Raw genomic sequence first — 22,255 nt, forward strand, 5'->3', positions numbered from 1 at the left:
TTTTACCAAATCACCTCATTCTTTGGGGCACACGTGAGGAACACAAATGCGAACAAGCCTGAATGGTCCCCAGGACAATATGCAACTGAAAACTCACACCCCAGAAGTGACTCGAACCCATACTCCCAGAAGCAACGCAACTGGTATGTACAAGTATGGTCTAGTGGATTAAGGCGTCTTGTACATACCAGTTGCGTTGCTTCTGGGAGTATGGGTTCGAGTCACTTCTGGGGTGTGAGTTTTCAGTTGCATATTGTCCTGGGGACCATTCAGGTTTGTTCGCATTTGTGTTCCTCACGTGTCCCCCAAAGAATGAGGTGATTTGGTAAAATGCTATGCCCAAGATTACTATCCGAGTGCCGGCGGGTCCGGTCGTGATGGTCAAGTGGATTAAGGCGTTTTGTACATACCAGTTGCGTTGCTTCTGGGAGTATGGGTTCGAGTCACTTCTGGGGTGTGAGTTTTCAGTTGCATATTGTCCTGGGGACCATTCAGGCTTGTTCGCATATATATATATATATATATATATATATATATATATATATATATATATATATATATATATATATATATATATATATATATATATAAATATATATATATATATATATATATATATATATATATATATATATATATATATATAAATATATATATATATATATATATATATATATATATATATATATATATATATATATATATATATATATATATATATATATATATATATTGCGACGATAATCTCTTTCAAGAGAGATTGAGCCGGCTCTTCCCTACACATTTACGTCATTCAAGTACAAGATACTATATTGAAGATACGTCCACCAGTATCGCCAAACTTTTTGCCCAGGAAGCAAAGCGTACCATGCACAACCCGACACACCGGCTACCGTCCGCCGTCAACCAGCAAACTACTCATTCTCCGCCTGCCTGTTGCTGATTGGCTGGTGTGTCACCGCACCTGCACTCACGCCACAACATGAGTCGACGTCTTGGCCAGCAGCACGCCGTCTCCTCAGAATATCCCTGTGCTCTTTGGAGTTGACATCTCTCTATAGTAGACAAGCCTCATCTGTCGTGTACTAAGGGAGGTGGCAGCTTGAAGCCAGTATTCTCAGCACCTCACCTGCTTTGATTTGATTAACATGCACTTTTTGTCTTAGAGTAAATTGTTCACTGCCAGTAATTATTCATGTTGTTTTGTTTGTTGACTTGTTTTGAATTTTACGAGATTGTCTTTATTCATATCTTGTTTTCTAGAGTAATTAAATTTTCATTGTTAATACTTTGTGTTTTGTATGTCTTCCCATTACCTTACCACAGACAAAAGGACAAACTTCTCTTTTTTTTTGTTATGTGACGAGGCCCTGCCCCCAGCTTTTGAAACAGCCGAACACCAATGCTTTACTGTCACATTTCATGGGGGCCTGTCCACGGAGCTTCACTCAGGTACTGGTACCAGATCGTAAATTTGTGGTAAGCGTACTTGGCTATGGTAAAGTAACTTTTCACTATTTTCAATATTCAATTTTATTTTCATATGGTGCTGTGTGTATTGTGCATTCCGAGAGTAGCATATGGTGAAGTTGAGACAACTTTGGATTACGTGGTGACTGTAGGCCTCAGTCATTCTCTTAATTGGTCATCTCTCCCTCCGTGTTATTACTCGTGTTTACCATCTTTTGTCCCTAGGATATGTCTCATATTTTCGGTAGATCATCATATTGGTACCCTGGTACTGTGGTCTGTCCCCGGGTCAAGTGCACCTAATGTTCTGCAATCCGACGGTAGGAGGATAAAGAGGGCCATAGTTCCTCTCGCACGAACTTTAGTTGCTGAATTGGGACCTCAGTAGCAGTTCTCGTCACCAGTTGACACCTCGCACCCTACACGTCGGTCAGAGATGATGATATTTACATTGGTAGGGAATTAGCCTTCTTTTTCAGAGTACAAAAGTTCGCTAATTCTGTAAGTATCATATTAATTTCAGTGGGAAAAACTTGCTTATGTCCTATAAAGACTCGGCAAGGTATGCCTACATTCTTGGACTACCTAATTCACTTTTGATTCAATTAAATGTTTCATTTGTTTTAGAAACTCAGTTTCGCTTATTTAGTAGGATTTTCTTGCCCTTACCCTCTTACATTGAGTACCGGGTACAAGAATTCCTGCGACCTTGATTTATTAATCATTTATCATCTTGAAATTAACATTAATTTTTAAAGATTCCACAGGATAGGTGCCAGTTGCCACGTTGTCCTGTTTCTGACATTCAACATATCACAACAGTATATTCGTTGTGCATTTATTTGCTAATTTCACCATGTTTCGTCTCCAAGCTTTCCGTGCAGATCCAGCAGGTGAAATAGGGACCTTAAGTCGTGCTAAGAGGACTAAATTACAAACTCTTGCACATGAGTATCAACTAAAAGTTCCCTACCAAGCCAACAAAAATGAAATACATAACCTGTTACTGGATCATCTCTTAGAGGAAGGTAAGATTAACTCTGAAACTCACGAAACTTACTTTATTGCAGATAAAACTGATTTGGCAACGATGAAACTCAAAAAAGAGCTTGCCAAGATCGAACGCGAACAACAAAAAGAAGCTCTACAACTGAGGAAAGAGGAAGCCACCTTGAGGAAAGAAGAACAAGAACGTGAGATTGCAATACTCCGTGAGCGGGAACGAATACAGCTTGAAACAAAACAACGCCAATTGGAGATGCAACGCGAACATGACAAACAACAAGCAACTCTGGCTATGGAATGTCGTCAACAAGAATTCGCGTTGGAAACTACACACCTCGCTCAACGCCAGCAAGCTACCGCCAGTCTTCCTGTCAGTTTCAATATCTCACATGCAAGTAAGTTAATGCCACCATTCGTAGAGACAGAAGTTGATGTATTTTTTACCACCTTTGAGACCCTTGCTAATCAACTTCGTTGGCCTACCGACCAATGGGCAACCCTTCTCAGAGTACATCTCACAAGAAGAGCTGCAGTTACACTCAGTACTTTGGCGTCTGAGAATGACTACCAGACTCTGAAACAAGCAGTGTTGGACGCCTACCTTCTCTCCACCGAAAGTTATCGAAGGAAATTCCGTGACCACCTGAAGGCAAGTACCACTACCTTTCTCGAATTTGCTAATACCAAAAGGAGATATTTTATGAAATGGCTGGAAGCAGCACATGTCTCTACCTTCTCTCTACGAGCAACCAGGAGGCCTGGTCGACGACCGGGCCGCGGGGACACTAAGCCCCGGAAGCACCTCAAGGTAGCCTCAAGGTAACCTTTGCAGAACTCGTCAACCTCATGCTAGTTGAAGAATTCTTGAGGCGTGTGCCGCCTCCTGCCCGTTTATATTTAGCAGATAAAGAAGAGACCGACTACCTAAAGTGTGCTAAGTCGGCTGACACTTACAGCCTCATCCACCGGCTGACACACGAACCACCTTCCAGTAAGAAGTCTTGGTACAGTTACGAGAAAGTGAGTACCGATCAAGCTGGCTCGCAATTGTACTGTAAGTATTGTAGACTCTATGGACATACCATAGATAAATGTGGTAAGTCTCAATACAAAGGCAATACTGAATCAACTAAACCCAAACAGACTCCTCCTAAGTCCGGTAAGCCTGTGATGAATGTTGGTGTTCATGTTAATGATCATTCTCTTTTCAGTAAACACCTGTACACTGGAACTGTCTCTACCAACGGCTCAAATCCGGAGGGACGTTTCAAACTGAAGAACTTGAGGGACACAGCGGCTCATCAATCAATTATTTTGAAATCAGCTGTGCCCAATATCGCCTACACCGGAGAAACCGTCTTCATCACTGACCTCACTGCTACCACTTCTTATCCTCTCGCCAGAGTCCACCTGGATTGTCCCTTCGTGACCAGAGAAGTCCAAGTCGCTATCAGGGAAAAGCCTTTTCCCATGCCTGAAGTCACCAAGCCTTTCATCCTTCATGTCGACGCCAGTGGTACCAGCATCGGGGGTGTCCTGATGCAGCAACGAGGCGAGGAGGTTCTACCTGTCAGCTACTACAGCTACAAGTTGAAACCCCACCAGAGGAACTACAGTACTATCGAGAAGGAGCTACTCTCCATCGTCCTGAATCTCCAGTACTTTGCTCCATACCTACAAGGTGCCAGGTCTACAACCATCTTCTCAGACCACAATCCTCTCCGCTTCTTACATCAAGCCCAATTCAATAACCAACGTCTTCTACGATGGGCTTTATATCTGCAAGATTTCAACCTGGAGACCCGCTATATCAAGGGTTCTGACAACATCATAGCCGACGCCCTCTCCAGAGTCTATGAAGTAGAAGCAACTCCAACTATCACTCTACCACATGAAGACGTAACTTCTTCCAGAACGGCAGGCTTCGGGGGAGAGTTGTGACGATAATCTCTTTCAAGAGAGATTGAGCCTGCTCTTCCCTACACATTTTCGTCATTCAAGTACAAGATACTATATTGAAGATACGTCCACCAGTATCGCCAAACGTTGTGCCCTGGAAGCAAAGCGTACCATGCACAACCCAACACACCGGCTACCGCCCACCATCTACTCATTCTCCGCCTGCCTGTTGCTGATTGGCTGGTGTATCGCCGCACCTGCACTCACGCCACTACATGAGTCGACGTCTTGGCCAGCAGCACGACGTCTCCTCAGTATATCCCTGTGCTCCATGGAGTTGACATCTCTCTAGAGTAGACAAGCCTTGGCTGTCGTGTACTAAGGGAGGTGGTAGCTTGAAGCCAGTATTCTCAGCACCTCACCTGCTTTGATTTGATTAACCTGCACTTTTTGTCTTAGAGTAAATTGTTCACTGCCAATAATTATTCATGTTGTTTTGTTTGTTGACTTGTTTTGAATTTTACGAGATTGTCTTTATTCATATCTTGTTTTCTAGAGTAATTAAAATTTAATTGTTTATACTTTGTGTTTTGTGTGTCTTCCCATTACCTTACCACAGACAAAAGGACAAACTTATCTTTTTTTATGTGACGAGGCCCTGCCCCCAGCTTTTGAAACAGCCGAACACCAACGCTTTACCGTCACAATATATATATATATATATATATATATATATATATATATATATATATATATATATATATATATATATATATATATATATATATATATATATATATATATATATATATATATATATATATATATATATATATATATATATATATATATATATATATATATATATATACATATATATATACATATATATATATATATATATATATATATATATATATATATATATATATACTTCAGAAGGAGTCCTTCTGAAGATGTATTAATATACGAAAGTACTTAAGGAAATTCCTGTTTCATTTTTCCTCCGTGGTCTGACATTGTCACATTTTTAAATCACGTGTTTATTTTCGTGATATACACACATATATATATATATATATATATATATATATATATATATATATATATATATATATATATATATATATATATATATATATATATATATATATATATATTTATATATATATATATATATATATATATATATATATATATATATATATTTATATATATATATATATATATATATATATATATTTATATATATATATATATATATATATATATATATATATATATATATATATATATATATGTCGTACCTAGTAGACAGAACTCACTTCTCAGCCTACTATGCGAGGCCCGATTTGCCTAATAAGCCAAGTTTTACTGAATTAATATATTTTCTCTAATTTTTTTCTTATGAAATGATAAAGCTACCCATTTCATTATGTATGAGGTCAATTTTTTTTTATTGGAGTTAAAATTAACGTAGATATATGACCGAACCTAACCAACCCTACCTAACCTAACCTAACCTATCTTTATAGGTTAGGTTAGGTTAGGTAGCCAAAAACGTTAGGTTAGGTTAGGTTAGGTAGGTTAGGTTGTCGAAAAAACATTAATTCATGAAAACTAGGCTTATTAGGCAAATCGGGCCATGCATAGTAGGCTGAGAAGTGAGTTCTGGCTACTAGGTACGACATATATATATATATATATATATATATATGTCGTACCTAATAGCCAGAACGCACTTCTCAGCCTACTATTCAAGGCCCGATTTGCCTAATAAGCCAAGTTTTCATGAATTAATGTTTTTTCGTCTACCTAACCTACCTAACCTAACCTAACCTAGCTTTTTTTGGCTACCTAACCTAACCTTACCTATAAATATAGGTTAGGTTAGGTTAGGTAGGGTTGGTTAGGTTCGGTCATATATCTACGTTAATTTTAACTCCAATAAAAAAAAATTACCTCATACATAGAGAAAAGGGTTGCTTTATCATTTCATAAGAAAAAAATTATAGTAAATATATTAATTCAGGAAAACTTGGCTTATTAGGCAAATCGGGCCTTGAATAGTAGGCTGAGAAGTGAGTTCTGGCTACTAGGTACGACATATATATATATATATATATATATATATATGTCGTACCTAGTAGCCAGAACGCACTTCTCAGCCTACTATGCAAGGCCCAATTTGCCTAATAAGCCAAGTTTTCCAGAATTAATATAATTTCTCTATTTTTTTCTTATGAAATGATAAAGCTACCCATTTCATTATGTATGAGGTCAATTTTTTTTTATTGGAGTTAAAATTAACGTAGATATATGACCGAACCTAACCAACCCTACCTAACCTAACCTAACCTATCTCTATAGGTTAGGTTAGGTATCCGAAAAAGTTAGGTTAGGTTAGGTTAGGTAGGTTAGGTAGACGAAAACACATTAATTCATGAAAACTTGGCTTATTAGGCAAATCGGGCCTTGCATAGTAGGTTGAGAAGTGCGTTCTGGCTACTAGGTACGACATATATATATATATATATATATATATATATATATATATATATATATATATATATATATATATATATATATATATATATAAATATATATATATATATATATATATATATATATAAATATATATATATATATATATATATATATATATATATATATATATATATATATATATATATATATATATATATAAATATATATATATATATATATATATATATATATATATATATATATATAAATATATATATATATATATATATATATATATATATATATATATATATATAAATATATATATATATATATATATAATATATGTATATATATATATATTATATATATATATATATATATATATATATATACATATATTATATATATATATATATATATATATATATATATATATATATATATATATATATATATATATATATATATATATATATATATATATGTCGTACCTAGTAGCCAGAACGCACTTCTCAGCCTACTATGCAAGACCCGATTTGCCTAGTAAGCCAAGTTTTCATGAATTAATGCTTTTTCGACTACCTAACCTACCTAACCTAACCTAACCTACCTGTTTCGGCTACCAAACCTAACCTAACCTATAAAGATAGGTTAGGTTAGGTTAGGTAGGGTTGGTTAGGTTCGGTCATATATCTACGTTAATTTTAACTCCAATAAAATAAAATTGACCTCATACATAATGAAATGGGTAGCTTTATCATTTCATAAGAAAACAATTAGAGAAAATATATTAATTCAGGAAAACTTGGCTTATTAGGCAAAACGGGCCTTGCATAGTAGGCTGAGAAGTGCGTTCTGGCTACTAGGTACGACATAGTAGCCAGAACGCACTTCTCAGCCTACTATGCAAGGCCCGATTTGCCTAATAACCCAAGTTTTCCTGAATTAATATATTTTCTCTAATTTCTTTCTTATGAAATTATAAAGCTACCCATTTCATTATGTATGAGGTCAATTTTTTTTTATTGGAGTTAAAATTAACGTAGATATGTGACCGAACCTAACCAACCCTACCTAACCTAACCTAACCTATCTTTTTAGGTTAGGTTAGGTTAGGTAGCCAAAAATGTTAGGTTAGGTTAGGTTAGGTAGGTTAGGTAGTCAAAACCATTAATTCATGAAAACTTGGCTTATTAGGCAAATCGGGCCTTGCATAGTAGGCTCAGAAGTGCGTTCTGGCTACTAGGTACGACATATATATATATATTTGTATATATATTTATATATATATAGTACTATGAGAATGAGAGGCCACTGTACTAATGCTTCGAGAGTGCAATACCAGTATACTAATGTTACAGGAGTGCGAAGTCAGTGTACTAATGCTACAGAGGTGTGAGAACATTGTACTAATGCTACAGGAGCGCAAGACCATTGTACTAATGCTGTGAGAGTGGGAGGCAAGTGTACTAATGCTACGAGAGTGTGAGGCCAGTGTAATAATTCTACAGGAGTGCTAGACCAATGTACTAATGCTACGAAAGTGCTAGAACAGAATACTAATGCTACAGAAGTGAGAGCCCAGTGTACTAGTGCTACGAGAGTGCGAGGCCAATGTACTAATGTTACGAGAGTGGGAGACCAGTGTACCAATGCTTCGAGAGTGCGAGGCCAGTTTACTAATGTTACAAAAGTGTGAGGCCACTGTATTAATGTTACGAGAGTGCGAGATCACTGTACTTATGATACAATGGGCGAGGACAGTGTAATAAGGCTACAGGAATGCGAGACTAGTGTTGTTTATTTTCATTAATTAATATTTGTTTTATATTTTGTAAATATGTAATCCCCTGTGATTAAAAGAAAGGAACAGACTTGGTATAATACCTTGTGAGTTCTGAATATTCGAAGCTGCAGCGCTGCTCGTCCAACTTGCTCAAACGAAATGACCAGTTACTCTGACCATATGAAACTCTTTAATGCACACCTGTGCGAGAAACAGGTGTTCACAGTTAACGATCACACGCTCTATGTATTGATGTGTATGATAAACATATGTGATGGTAAAAGGAAGGGAGCAATAAAGTTTCAGCTGCATCAAAGAGTAGTCTCTGTATTTTTATTCCCAACAGTGCAAACTGAAATAATGCTACAACAGAGCAGAGGGGTTTCTATACTATTAATTTAAAGAAGGATGAGCACTGAAGTTATGGTAATCGCTTATGGTATGGCATCTAATGATACAAGAGTGATATTGTAGTACTCCTAATATTGAGAAAAATCACTGTACTATTGCTATTAAAAAGAGGGACACTATCAATGATTGAACAGAGAATGAACACTATTAATAATGTAAATGGATGGAGATATTGAATTTATGTTTGAGAATAATAAAAGCTTATTAAGGAATAAAAACACAAAAAATATTGAGGTAGCTCAAGCTATTATCACACACACACACACACACACACACACACATATATACAGGCAGATAATATTGCTGCCATTGTATAAACAAGTTAACCCATGGAAAATGTAACTTGTAGTGGAACTTTCCGTCTATAGAAAACGGGATATCATTGCCACATACTATTATAAATTCACCAGCTATTCTGCTGGGAATTATTCTTAAATACATTAGTCGTTGGACTTTACCATCATAAAAACATCTCATATAAATTAATTTAATTATCAATATTAAAATAGAGTAAATGTGACCCTTCTATCACTTACTGTCATCTGGACAAAGTAAGCCAGGCGTCAGTGAGGAGGGAGTGGTTAGCCATTATTGTTATTGTACTTAGACCAGAGGCGCAGGGAGCAAATTCGGCTCCTGTTAATTTTACTTGGACGAAGTGTTATGGAAACCAAAGGTGTACCATCATCAACACGCTGTCAACAAATACAAGTTAAGTGTTCTGCCGAAACCCATTTATCTATCATTTGTGGCCATTAATGTCAGTAGATAGGGGCGATCCGGTTAGAATACGAACTGCCTCTTAATAAATGGTAATTAAGCCTTGGTCTTTATGGTTCAATGTACAGTCTTTTCTCTGATATAGCTGTCATATATTAGGATTCTGGCTTTACAGCTAGCGCCCTTTTGACAGGTCAAGACGAGGAAGCATGCTTTGTGCATCAGTTACTGGGTGATGGAAGCTACCTCAAAGAGGATAATTTGGTGTCTACATCCTAGTTATATCTGGTGGACTAAGGCCTGCTGTACAATAAGATAAGGAACCTCTTCAATGTATGTAGTCTAATACTGTAGTTTGATTGGCTGCATATATATAAATTCAATATAAACCCCCCCCCCTAATGTGTAGTGGATCGATTTGTGAGATTATTGCAGAAACACAGTCCACTTATCATCATACCAATTGCTATCGAAGTATGCAAATTAACGTATATATAAATTCTATATAAATTCATATAAAATAAATAAATATAAATCTCACAGGTTGGTTCCCACATTATATGGTCCTTCGAACCTAGATTATATGATCATTCGAACCTAGATGGTCTAGAGAGCTAGATTGTCATCAAATTAAATAAACTAGTGTAATAAATTAGTGAACAACAAAGCCAGCAGTCAAAGACGGCGGCGTTGCCTCGAGTGAGCTCAAGAGCCCCCCTCAGTTCAGTTCAGACTCATCAGCGGTTTCAGGGACACCCACAGATATTTCGTGGCGTGTTATTCCGTGAAATGACAGCGCTAATATTGAAGCCAGCCAAATTAGTGGCTGTGTCTTCGCGAGATTGTTCACGGATTTCGTGGTGTTAAATTTCGCGAGAGATTATCCACGAATTTTGTGGAGTTTATTTCGCGAGGTCACTAATAATATTTAATACTTCTTGATAATATTAGAAGTTTCATAGAGGCTAATTAAGAGGCTATTATCAATAATTGTGTATATTATTTCTCCAAAACAGAGAATTATTTAATATATATTGCACTAGTGTTCTCAATATAATATTTGCCAATTGCCAACCCACAACAGGGTAGGATATACATTGACTAGTGTTTATAGATAACCTAGTCCCCTATTACCATTGACTAGTTGAACTATTTATTGTTCATCCTAGTCCCATTATTATCATAGTCTAGTTGTATTATAGTGAACAACCTAGCACCATTAATGAATGGTGCAGACCCTATTTTGGGTGTAATTTTATCAACTCGAGTTGAGTTGTATATATAATAATTTACTTATGATCATTACACCTTTGAGTGACTAATTAGTGTCTATACCATCCTAGGGTGATATAAAAGAGCTAACCTAAAGGTACTTCCAATGACACTGGTTTATCACTCAAATCATTAGTGTATATGATTGTGTATATATATAATGTGTATTAATTTTAAGTGCTAACCTCTAGTAGAGGTAGGATTACAGCCTAGTGAGTGCAGAATTTTATCCTAGGCTACCATCAGTACTTGCTCACAATTTATGAGCCAGTACTATCTAATTAACAAGTCACCATGAATAATCCACAGAAAGCAAAGCGTGCTTTAGTAACAAGTAAACGTCAACTGACAAGAGATCTTGACCAATTTGAACAGTTGTTATATGAGCCTGTAATTAATTATCGTCGGTTGAAAATACCACTGTTACAGATTCAAACCCAATTGCATATATTGAAAGCAAATAGGAAATCTTATCAAAATCAGGTCCACGTTGACGACGACATAGTAGTTGAAGATGTGGAACCATTCCTGTCTGACCTGGCACAATATGAAGAAGAAACTCAAACCAGGATGGAACATTTACACAGGATAATTGAATCAGAACAAATAGCAAGTACATCAAATAAAGTAGATAATGTTATGGATCTTTTTGAGAATAAATGTCAAGCCAGATTAAATCCTTTAATCAACAAGGATAAAGCTTCACCCACTACAGCTTCACCCAATATTATACCACCAGAAATTAAGCAGTTCTCAGACAATTTATCCACAGTCTCTGTGGATTCTGAAAACCCAACACCTGAGGCTACTAAGTTAACATGCCTCCAAACTGAAATTAGAGGTGAAGCTGAACCAGTAGTAGAAAATGTAAATGAAAATAGCGACAGCACTAATTTCCCAGTCCATCCTCCTAGGAATAATACTAGCAATGTGAAAACTGTCATACATTTAGTACTACAATTGCTGGACTTACCTCAACCTGATCAGACTGCTGACTCATTACAATCCTTCAGCATGGAGTTTGAATCACTACTAAGAACATTCAGTCTTAAGGTTCATATAACTACTAGTGAATGGATGACCAAAGTAGTCCTTCAACGAAAATTGTCCAGCTATATACTAGATGAATTATATGCACATCAACATAACACCATCCTGACAGTACAGGACATCACCAAAGGTTTGCATTCCATCATAAACAAACGGCGTGCAAATGAGGAAGTTAAAGCCTCATGCAAGCCTTCAGAAATAGAAAATAATAGTCAATTAAAGGGTAAAACAACTACCCCAAATAAACATCAACCAATTACTCAAACATCAAGATGCAGAAAATCTGACAATGCAACAGAATCCTCCAAGCCTACTGTTACTAGTTCACCCAAGCCGGTAACTTCCAAACGTGCAGTACGCTGGGGGACATGTATGTTCTGCAAAAAGAAACATTCAACATACTGTTGTGCTAATTATCGAACCAGAGACACTCGTATTGAGCGACTCCAGGAATTAGGGAGATGTGCAAGGTGTCTCAAGTCACACAACATAGACTATTGTGATACCCAATTCAATACCTGTAACAGGTGTAGAAGAGGTAGGCACCATGCAGCACTGTGCAAATATACGAAATTAACGTATTCAAGACCCAAGGTGGAAGATAGCATTCCCACCACAGTACAGTACTGCTAGGTGCAACAAACAACGAGTGTCCAATCGGCAAAGTCTAAAGGTAATACGACTTTGCCTACTGCCCAAATTACCATCCTGAATAAGAGGGCCAAGGTCCATACCCATGGGTTGTTTGACCAAGGGTCCCAGAGAACATATGTCAACAAAAAGTTGACAGATGAACTACAATTATGGCCTGTAGCCCAGACGTCATTCAACATCTCAGGGTTTGTAACAGATGCAGGACCTCAAGTCTACCAGGTGGTACAACCATCAGTACGTTTAGGCAGGTACGTCTGTCGAGTAAAAGCCATTGTGGTGGACAAAATACCAGTAGACCTACAAGTTCAAGGTCTGAGAGCAACAGCCAAATTCCTGAGAAATAGAGGAATAAAATTGGCAGATAATATTAAGTCTGATCACCTCACCGACTTCGGTCTCCTTGTAGGGACAGACTATTGCCATCGATTCATCGGTAGCCCTACTAAATATCTGGGCATAACCATGCTAAATTCTGCAGGAGGTAAATTACTCTCAGGCCCAGTATCAAGCCTGAGGAGACCTATGGCTGCAGATAAGCAATACCAATAGAAATCTAAATTTGTCAGCTGTTTATATTTCTCCAGTAGCATTATACTAAGGAGATTACAGCTGACTATACCAACAGAGGTTGATGTTAATATCATCATTTAAAGCTGAAGATGAGTTCATGAGGTTTCAGTGGCAAATCAGTGAACAGTAGCCTAAACAGCTACAAGTCACTGCGACCAATGTCACTGAACCCACTGCAATCTCAGAACCTTTCTTTACTTTAATGATGGGCTATTCAAGCCTCTGAATCAATTAACTAAATTAAACCCCAATAAATCTGACGACTGATTTGATACATTTATTATTTAATCAAGATGAATTCCATGGGCCTCAGTGTATATATATCAGTGACCAGTTGCCTGAACAAACTACATGTTATATCTAATGTCACTATAGGGGCCTCGTAGCCTGGTGGATAGCGCGCAGGACTCGTAATTCTGTGGCGCAGGTTCGATTCCCGCACGAGGCAGAAACAAATGGGCAAAGTTTCTTTCACCCTGAATGCCCCTGTTACCTAGCAGTAAATACGTACCTGGGAGTTAGTCAGCTGTCACGGGCTGCTTCCTGGGGGTGGACGACTGGTCAAGGACCGGGCCGCGGGGACACTAAAAGCCCCGAAATCATCTCAAAATAACCTCAAGATGACCTCACTGCAGTCCCTGAATCATACTTGACTGTAGTACTTGATCACATTCAGTCTTTTGGGTTAAATAATATGTAATTAAGCTTGAAATTTAGCCTCTCAAGAGTTAACAGGGAAATGAAATCGCATTAGACTTCTAACCCCTGCAACTCGAGTACAGGACATCCGTCCTGTACGAACAGACGCACAAATGTGTGATTACTAACTACTAACACCAAATTAATCTAACAATTCGAAGGAGGAGTATCGGTGTTCGTCTGTTCTAAAGAGGACTTCGACCCGTGAGCAGCCCCCCGGGGAATTATGTCGGAAAATCCGACACCAATTAATAATATCATACAGGCAGATAATATTGCTGCCATTGTGTAAACAAGTTAACCCATAGAAAATGTAACTTGTAATGGAACTTTCTGTCTATAGAAAATGGGATATCATTGCCACATACTATTATAAATTCACCAGCTATTCTGCTGGGAATTATTCTTAAATACATTAGTCGTTGGACTTTACCATCATAAAAACATCTCATATAAATTAATTTAATTATCAATATTAAAATAGAGTAAATGTGACCCTTCTATCACTTACTGTCATCTGGACAAAGTAAGCCAGGCGTCAGTGAGGAGGGAGTGGTCAGCCATTATTGTTATTGTACTTAGACCAGAGGCGCAGGGAGCAAATTCGGCTCCTGTTAATTTTACTTGGACGAAGTGTTATGGAAACCAAAGGTGTACCATCATCAACACGCTGTCAACAAATACAAGTTAAGTGTTCTGCCGAAACCCATTTATCTATCATTTGTGGCCATTAATGTCAGTAGATAGGGGCGATCCGGTTAGAATACGAACTGCCTCTTAATAAATGGTAATTAAGCCTTGGTCTTTATGGTTCAATGTACAGTCTTTTCTCTGATATAGCTGTCATATATTAGGATTCTGGCTTTACAGCTAGCGCCCTTTTGACAGGTCAAGACGAGGAAGCATGCTTTGTGCATCAGTTACTGGGTGATGGAAGCTACCTCAAAGAGGATAATTTGGTGTCTACATCCTAGTTATATCTGGTGGACTAAGGCCTGCTGTACAATAAGATAAGGAACCTCTTCAATGTATGTAGTCTAATACTGTAGTTTGATTGGCTGCATATATATAAATTCAATATAAACTCCCCCCTAATGTGCAGTGGATCGATTTGTGAGATTATTGCAGAAATACAGCACACTTATCATCATACCAATTGCTATCGAAGTATACAAATTTACGTAAATATAAATTCTATATAAATTCATATAAATTAAATAAATAGAAATCTCACAAGTCGGTTCCCACACACACACACACACACACACACACACACACACACACACACACACACATACACACACACACACACACACACACACACACACACACACACACACACACACACACACACACACACACACACACACACACATTTATATATATATATATATATATATATATATATATATATATATATATATATATATATATATATATGTCGTACCTAGTAGCCAGAACACACTTCTCAGCCTACTATGCAAGGCCCGATTTGCCTAATAAGCCAAGTTTTCCAGAATTAATATATTTTCTCTATTTTTTTTCTTATGAAATGATAAAGCTACCCATTTCATTATGTATGTGGTCAGTTTATTTTTATTGGAGTTAAAATTAATGTAGATATATGACCGAACCTAACCAACCCTACCTAACCTATCTTAATAGGTTAGGTTATCTTATAACCTATCTTAATAGGTTAGGTTAGGTTAGGGTAGGGAGGTTAGTCGAAAAACAATTAATTCATGAAAACTTGGCTTATTTGGCAAATCGGGCCTTGCATAGTAGGCTGAGAAGTGCGTTCTGGCTACTAGGTACGACATATGTATATATATATATATGTATATATATATATATATATATATATATATATATATATATATATATATATATATATATATATATATATGTTGTACCTAGTAGGCAAAACGTCGTACTCGGCCTAATATGCAAGACCCTATTTGCCTAATAAGCCAAGTTTTCCTGAATATATATAATGTTCAAACATGTTTTCTTATGAAATGATAAAGCTGTCCATTTCATTATGTATGAGTTATTTTTTTTACATTTGAGTTAAAACTAATGTAGATATATGACCGAACCTAACCAACCCTACCTAACCTAACCTAACCCATCTAAACCTAACTTAAACTAACACAATTATGTCAATAATTTATGTTCTTAAAATAATATAATAATAATATTTCAAATAAACTAATTAGAAACAATTTATTGAAAATAAAGAAAACCACAGGGCCTATTAAGTAAATCGGCCCGTGAATAGTAGGCCGAGAAGTGCGTTCTGGCTACTAGGTACTAGGAGCTAATTTTTTTTAATTTTGAGTTAAAACTAACATAGATATATGACCGAACGTAACCAACCCGAACCTAGATATATGACCGAACCTAACCAGGTGACAAAGACTAAGCAAGAAAGAGAAGGCTGGGCGGACAGCATTTCTTGGACTGTCGGTAAGTCTTTGACACAATACGTCATAAGAGGCTGGTGCATGAGCTGGAGAGACAGGCAGGAGTAACTGTATCTTCCTCCAGTGGATAAGGGAGTATCTAACCAATATGAAGCAGAGAGAGTTACAGTGAGGGTTCAGACCTCAGATTGCCGTGAAGTCACCAGTCCCACTGGGCTCTGTACTCGGACCTATCCTTTTTCTGATATACGCAAATGATCTCGCAGAGGGTATAGACTCATTCCTCTCAATGTTTGCTGACGACGCCAAAATTATGAGAAGGATTAAGACAGAAGAGGACAGCTTGAGGCTTCAAGAAGACCTGGACAAGCTGCAGGAATGGTCGAACAAATGGCTGTTAGAGTTTAACCCAAGCAAATGCAATGTAATGAAGATAGGGGTAGGAAGCAGGAGACCAGATACAAGGTATCATTTGGGAGATGAAATACTTCGAGAGACAGAGAGAGAGAAAGACCTGGGGGTTGATATCACGCTAGACCTGTCCCCTGAAGCTCATATCAAGAGGATAACATCAGCGGCATATGCATTGCTGGCCAATATAAGAACGGCATTCAGAAACTTGTGTAAGGAATCATTCAGAACTTTGTATACTATATATGTCAGGCCAATCCTGTAGTATGCAGCCCCAGCATGGAGTCCATATCTAGTTAAGGATAAGACTAAACTGGAAAAGGTTCAAAGGTTTGCCACCAGACTAGTACCCGAGCTGAGAAGTATGAGCTACGAGGACAGACTATGGGAATTAAACCTCACTTCATTGGAAGAAAGAAGCGTTAGGGGGGGACATGATCACCACATTCAAGATTCTCAAGAGAATCGATAGGGTAGATAAAGACAGACAATTTAGCGCAAGGGGCACGCGCACCAGGGGACATAGGTGGAAACTGAGTGCCCAAATGAACAACAGAGATATTAGAAAGAACTTTATTGGTGTCAGAGTGGTTGACAAATGGAATGCATTAGGAAGTAATGTGGCGGAGGCTGACTCCATACACAGTTTCAAGTGTAGATATGAGAGAGCCCAATAGGCTCAGGAACCTGTACACCTGTTGATTGACGGTTGAGAGGTGGGACCAAAGAGCCAGAGCTCAACCCCCACATGCACAATTAGGTAACTACAATTAGGTTAGTACACACACACACACACACACACACAGCTGCCTGCTGATGCTGCCTATCTTGAGGTTATCTTGAGATAACCTCAATATAGAAATAGAAATAGAAATAAAAATGCCTGTAGAAATAGATCCCACCTGCTCATCATAGGGGACTTCAATCACGGAAGGATTGACTGGGAGAACAAGGAACCGCATGGAGGCGAAGATACGTGGATAGCCAAACTACTGGAGGTGGTGAGTAGAAACTTCTTAACCCAGCATGTCAGAGAACCCACAAGGATGAGAGCAAATGACGAACCAGCGAGACTCGACCTAGTCTTCACCCTGAACGACTCCGACATAAGAGAAATCGGTTTTGAGACCCCAGTAGAAATGAGCGATCACAGTGTACTGGTGTTTGAGTACCTGATTGAAGAAGGGTTATTGAACTCGAGGAGGGATACCGAAACCAAAAGGTTAGCATACCGAACAGGAAACTATAAGGGGATAAGAAAATTCCTAACAGCTGTAGCATGGGAAACAGCTCAGGGGAAAGACGGCCCAAGATATGATGGACTACATCACGCAGAAGTGCAAGGACGCAGAAAACAAGTTTGTCCCAGTCCAAAAGGATAACAGAGAAATGAAGATGAGAAACCCATGGTTTAATCAGAGATGTGGGCTAGCTAAGCAGGAAAGTAAAAGGGCATGGAGAAACTATAGGAATAACAAGACACTCGAGAGCAGAGAAAGATACCAGAATGCCAGGAAAGAATATGTCAGAATGAGAAGAGAGGCAGAAAGACAATACGAAAATGACATCGCAAGCAAGGCAAAGACGCAGCCTAAATTGTTGCATAGCCACATCAGGAGAAAAACAACAGTAAAGGTTATGAAATTAAGGATAGGGGCGGAAGGATTCACTACAAATGACAAGGAAGTGTGTGAGGAACTGAATATGAAAATCCAGGTCTTCACCTTAGAGTAAGGAGAAATTCCAGAGATAAAAGAGGGAATAGCTTACAAGGAACCACTGGAAGAGTTTGAGATTACCAGCGGGGAAGTAAGGAAGTGTTTACTAGAGTTGGATGTGACAAAGGCTATAAGGGCCCAGATGGAATCTCCTCTTGGATACTAAAGGAAGGAGCAAAAGAACTGTGACTACCACTCTCCACAGTGTATAACAAATCACTGGCAACAGGGGAACTGCCAGATATTTGGAAAGCAGCTAACGTAGTCCCGATATACAAGAAAGGGGATAGACAGGAGGCACTGAATTACAGGCCAGTGTCCGTAACCTGCATACCATGCAAGCTGATCGAGAAGATTGTGAGAAATAAGCTAGTGGAGCATCTGTAGCGAAGGAACTTTGTAACACAGCATCAACATGGGTTCATGGATGGCAGGTTCTGCCTCATAGGTTTACTTGAATTCTACGACCAGGCAACAAAAATAAGGCAAGAAAGAGAAGGGTGGGCAGACTGCATGTTTTTGGATTGTCAGAAAGCCTTTGATACAGTACCACACAAGAGGCTAATGAAAAAGATGGAGTGAAAGGGACGGTACTCCGGTGGATAGAGGAGTACCTAAGCAACAGGAGACAACGAGTCTGTGTGAGGGGTGAGGTCTCAGATTGGCGAGACGTTACAAGTGGAGTCCCGCAGGGGTCAGTCCTTGAACCTACACTGTTTCTGGTATATGTAAATGATCTCTCAGAGGGTATAGATTCGTTTCTCTCAATATTTGCTGATGATGCAAAAATTATGAGGAGGATTGAAACAGAGAATGATAGTAGGAGGCTACAAGATGACCTAGACAGACTGAGTGAATGGTCCAACAAATGGCTGTTGAAGTTCAACCCGAGTAAATGCAAAGTAATGAAACTAGGCAGTGGAAACCGGAGGCCAGACACAGGATACAGAATTGGAGATGAAGTGTTTAATGAAACAGACAGAGAGAAAGATTTTGGAGTTGATGTCACACCAAACCTGTCTCCTGAAGCCCACATAAAGAGAATAACGTCTGCGGCATATGCGAGGCTGGCTAACATCAGCACAGCGTTCAGGAACTTGTGTAAGGAATCATTCAGAATCTTGTACACCACATATGTAAGACCAATCCTGTAGTATGCGGCCTCAGCATGGAGCTCGTACCTTGTCAAGCACAAGACGAAGCTGGAAAAAGTCCAAAGGTATGCTACTAGACTAGTCCCAGAACTAAGAGGCATGAGTTATGAGGAAAGGCTTCCGGAAATGCACTTTACAAGACTGGAAGACAGAAGAGTAAGGAGGGACATGATCACAACCTATAAAATCCTCAGGGGGAATCGACCGGGTAAACAAGGAAAAACTATTCAACACTAGCAGGACGCGAACAAGGGGACACAGGTGGAAACTGTGTACCCACATGAGCCACAGGGACGTAAGAAGGAACTTTTTCAGTGTCAGAGTAGTTAACGGATGGAATGCATTAGGCAGTGATGTGGAGGCTGACCTCCACAGATCAATCAACTGGTGTACAGGTTCCTGAGCCTAATGGGCTCTATCATATCTACATTTAAAACTGTGTATGGAGTCAGCCTCCACCTGTCAGTCAACAGGTGTACAGATTCCTGAGCCTATCGGGCTCTATCATATCTGCACTTGAAACTGTGTATGGAGTCAGCCTCCACCACATCACTTCCTAATGCATTCCATTTGTCAACCACTCTGACACTAAAAAAGTTCTTTCTAATATCTCTGTGGCTCATTTGGGCACTCAGTTTCCACCTGTGTCCCCTTGTGTGTGTTCCCCTTGTGTTAAATAGACTGTCTTTATCTACCCTATCAATTCCCTTCAGAATCTTGAATGTGGTGATCATGTCCCTCCTAACTCTTCTGTCTTCCAGCGAAGTGAGGTTTAATTCCCGTAGTCTCTCCTCGTAGCTCATGCCTCTCAGCTCGGGTACTAGTCTGGTGGCAAACCTTTGAACCTTTTCCAGTTTAGTCTTATCCTTGACTAGATATGGAATCCATGGTAGGGCTGCATACTCCAGGATTGGCCTGTCATATGTGGTATACAAAGCTCTGAATGATTCTTTACACAAGTTTCTGAATGCCGTTCGTATGTTGGCCAGCCTGGCATATGCCGCTGATGTTATCCGCTTGATATGTGCTGCAAGAGACAGGTCTGGCGTGATATCAACCCCCAAGTCTTTTTCCTTCTCTGACTCCTGAAGAATTTCCTCTCCCAGATGATACCTTGTATCCTGCCTCCTGCTCCCTACGCCTATCTTCATTACATTACATTTGGTTGGGTTAAACTCTAACAACCATTTGTTCGATCATTCCTTCAGCTTGTCTAGGTCTTCTTGAAGCCTCAAACAGTCCTCTTCTGTTTTAATCCTTCTCATAATTTTAGCATCGTCCGCAAACATTGAGAGAAATGAATCGATTCCCTCTGGGAGATCATTTACATATATCAGAAACAAGATAGGACTGAGTACAGAGCTCTGTGGGACTCCACTGGTGACTTCACGCCAATCGGAGGTCTCACCCCTCACCGTAACTCTCTGCTTCCTATTGCTTAGATACTCCCTTATCCACTGGAGCACCTTACCAGCTACAGCTGCCTGTCTCTTCAGCTTATGTGTGTGTGCGTGCGTGCGTGCGTGCGTGCGTGTGTGCGTGTGTGTGTGTGTACTCACCTAGTTGTGCTTGCGGGGGTTGAGCTCTGGCTCTTTGGTCCCGCCTCTCAACTGTCAATCAACAGGTGTACAGGTTCCTGAGCCTATTGGGCTCTATCATATCTACACTTGAAACTGTGTATGGAGTCAGCCTCCACCACATCACTTCCTAATGCATTCCATTTGTCAATCACTCTGACACTAAAAAAGTTCTTTCTAATATCTCTGTGGCTCATTTGGGCACTCAGTTTCCACCTGTGTCCCCTAGTGCGTGTGCCCCTTGTGTTAAACAGCCTGTCTTTATCAACCCTGTCGATTCCCTTGAGGATCTTGAATGTGGTGATCATGTCCCCCCTAACTCTTCTATCTTCCAACGAAGTAAGGTTTAATTCCCGTAGTCTCTCCTCGTAGCTCATACCTCTCAGCTCGGGTACTAGTCTGGTGGCAAACCTTTGAACCTTTTCCATTTTAGTCTTATGCTTGACTAGACATGGAGTCCATGCTGGTGCCGCATACTCCAGGATTGGTCTGACATATGTGGTATATAATGTTCTGAAAGATTCCTTACACAAGTTTCTAAAGGCCGTTCTTATGTTAGCCAACCTGGCGTATGCTGCTGCTGTTATCCTCTTCATATGAGCTTCAGGGGACAGGTCTGGCGTGATATCAACCCCCAGGTCTTTCTCTCTCTCGGACTCTTGAAGTATTTCATCTCCCAAGTGATACTTGTATCTGGTCTCCTGCTTCCTACCCCTATCTTCATTACATTACATTTGCTTGGATTAAACTCTAACAGCCATTTGTTCGACCATTCCTGCAGCTTGTCCAGGTCTTCTTGAAGCCTCAAGCTGTCCTCCTCTGTCTTAATCCTTCTCATAATTTTGGCGTCGTCAGCAAACATTGAGAGGAATGAGTCTATACCCTCTGGGTTCCCTCTAAGATGGTTCTGGTGTCAGCCGGTGGATGAGGCTGTAAGTGTCAG

The sequence above is a fragment of the Procambarus clarkii genome, chromosome 3 (assembly GCF_040958095.1).
Source record: "Procambarus clarkii isolate CNS0578487 chromosome 3, FALCON_Pclarkii_2.0, whole genome shotgun sequence".
Taxonomy (NCBI): Eukaryota; Metazoa; Arthropoda; class Malacostraca; order Decapoda; family Cambaridae; genus Procambarus; species Procambarus clarkii.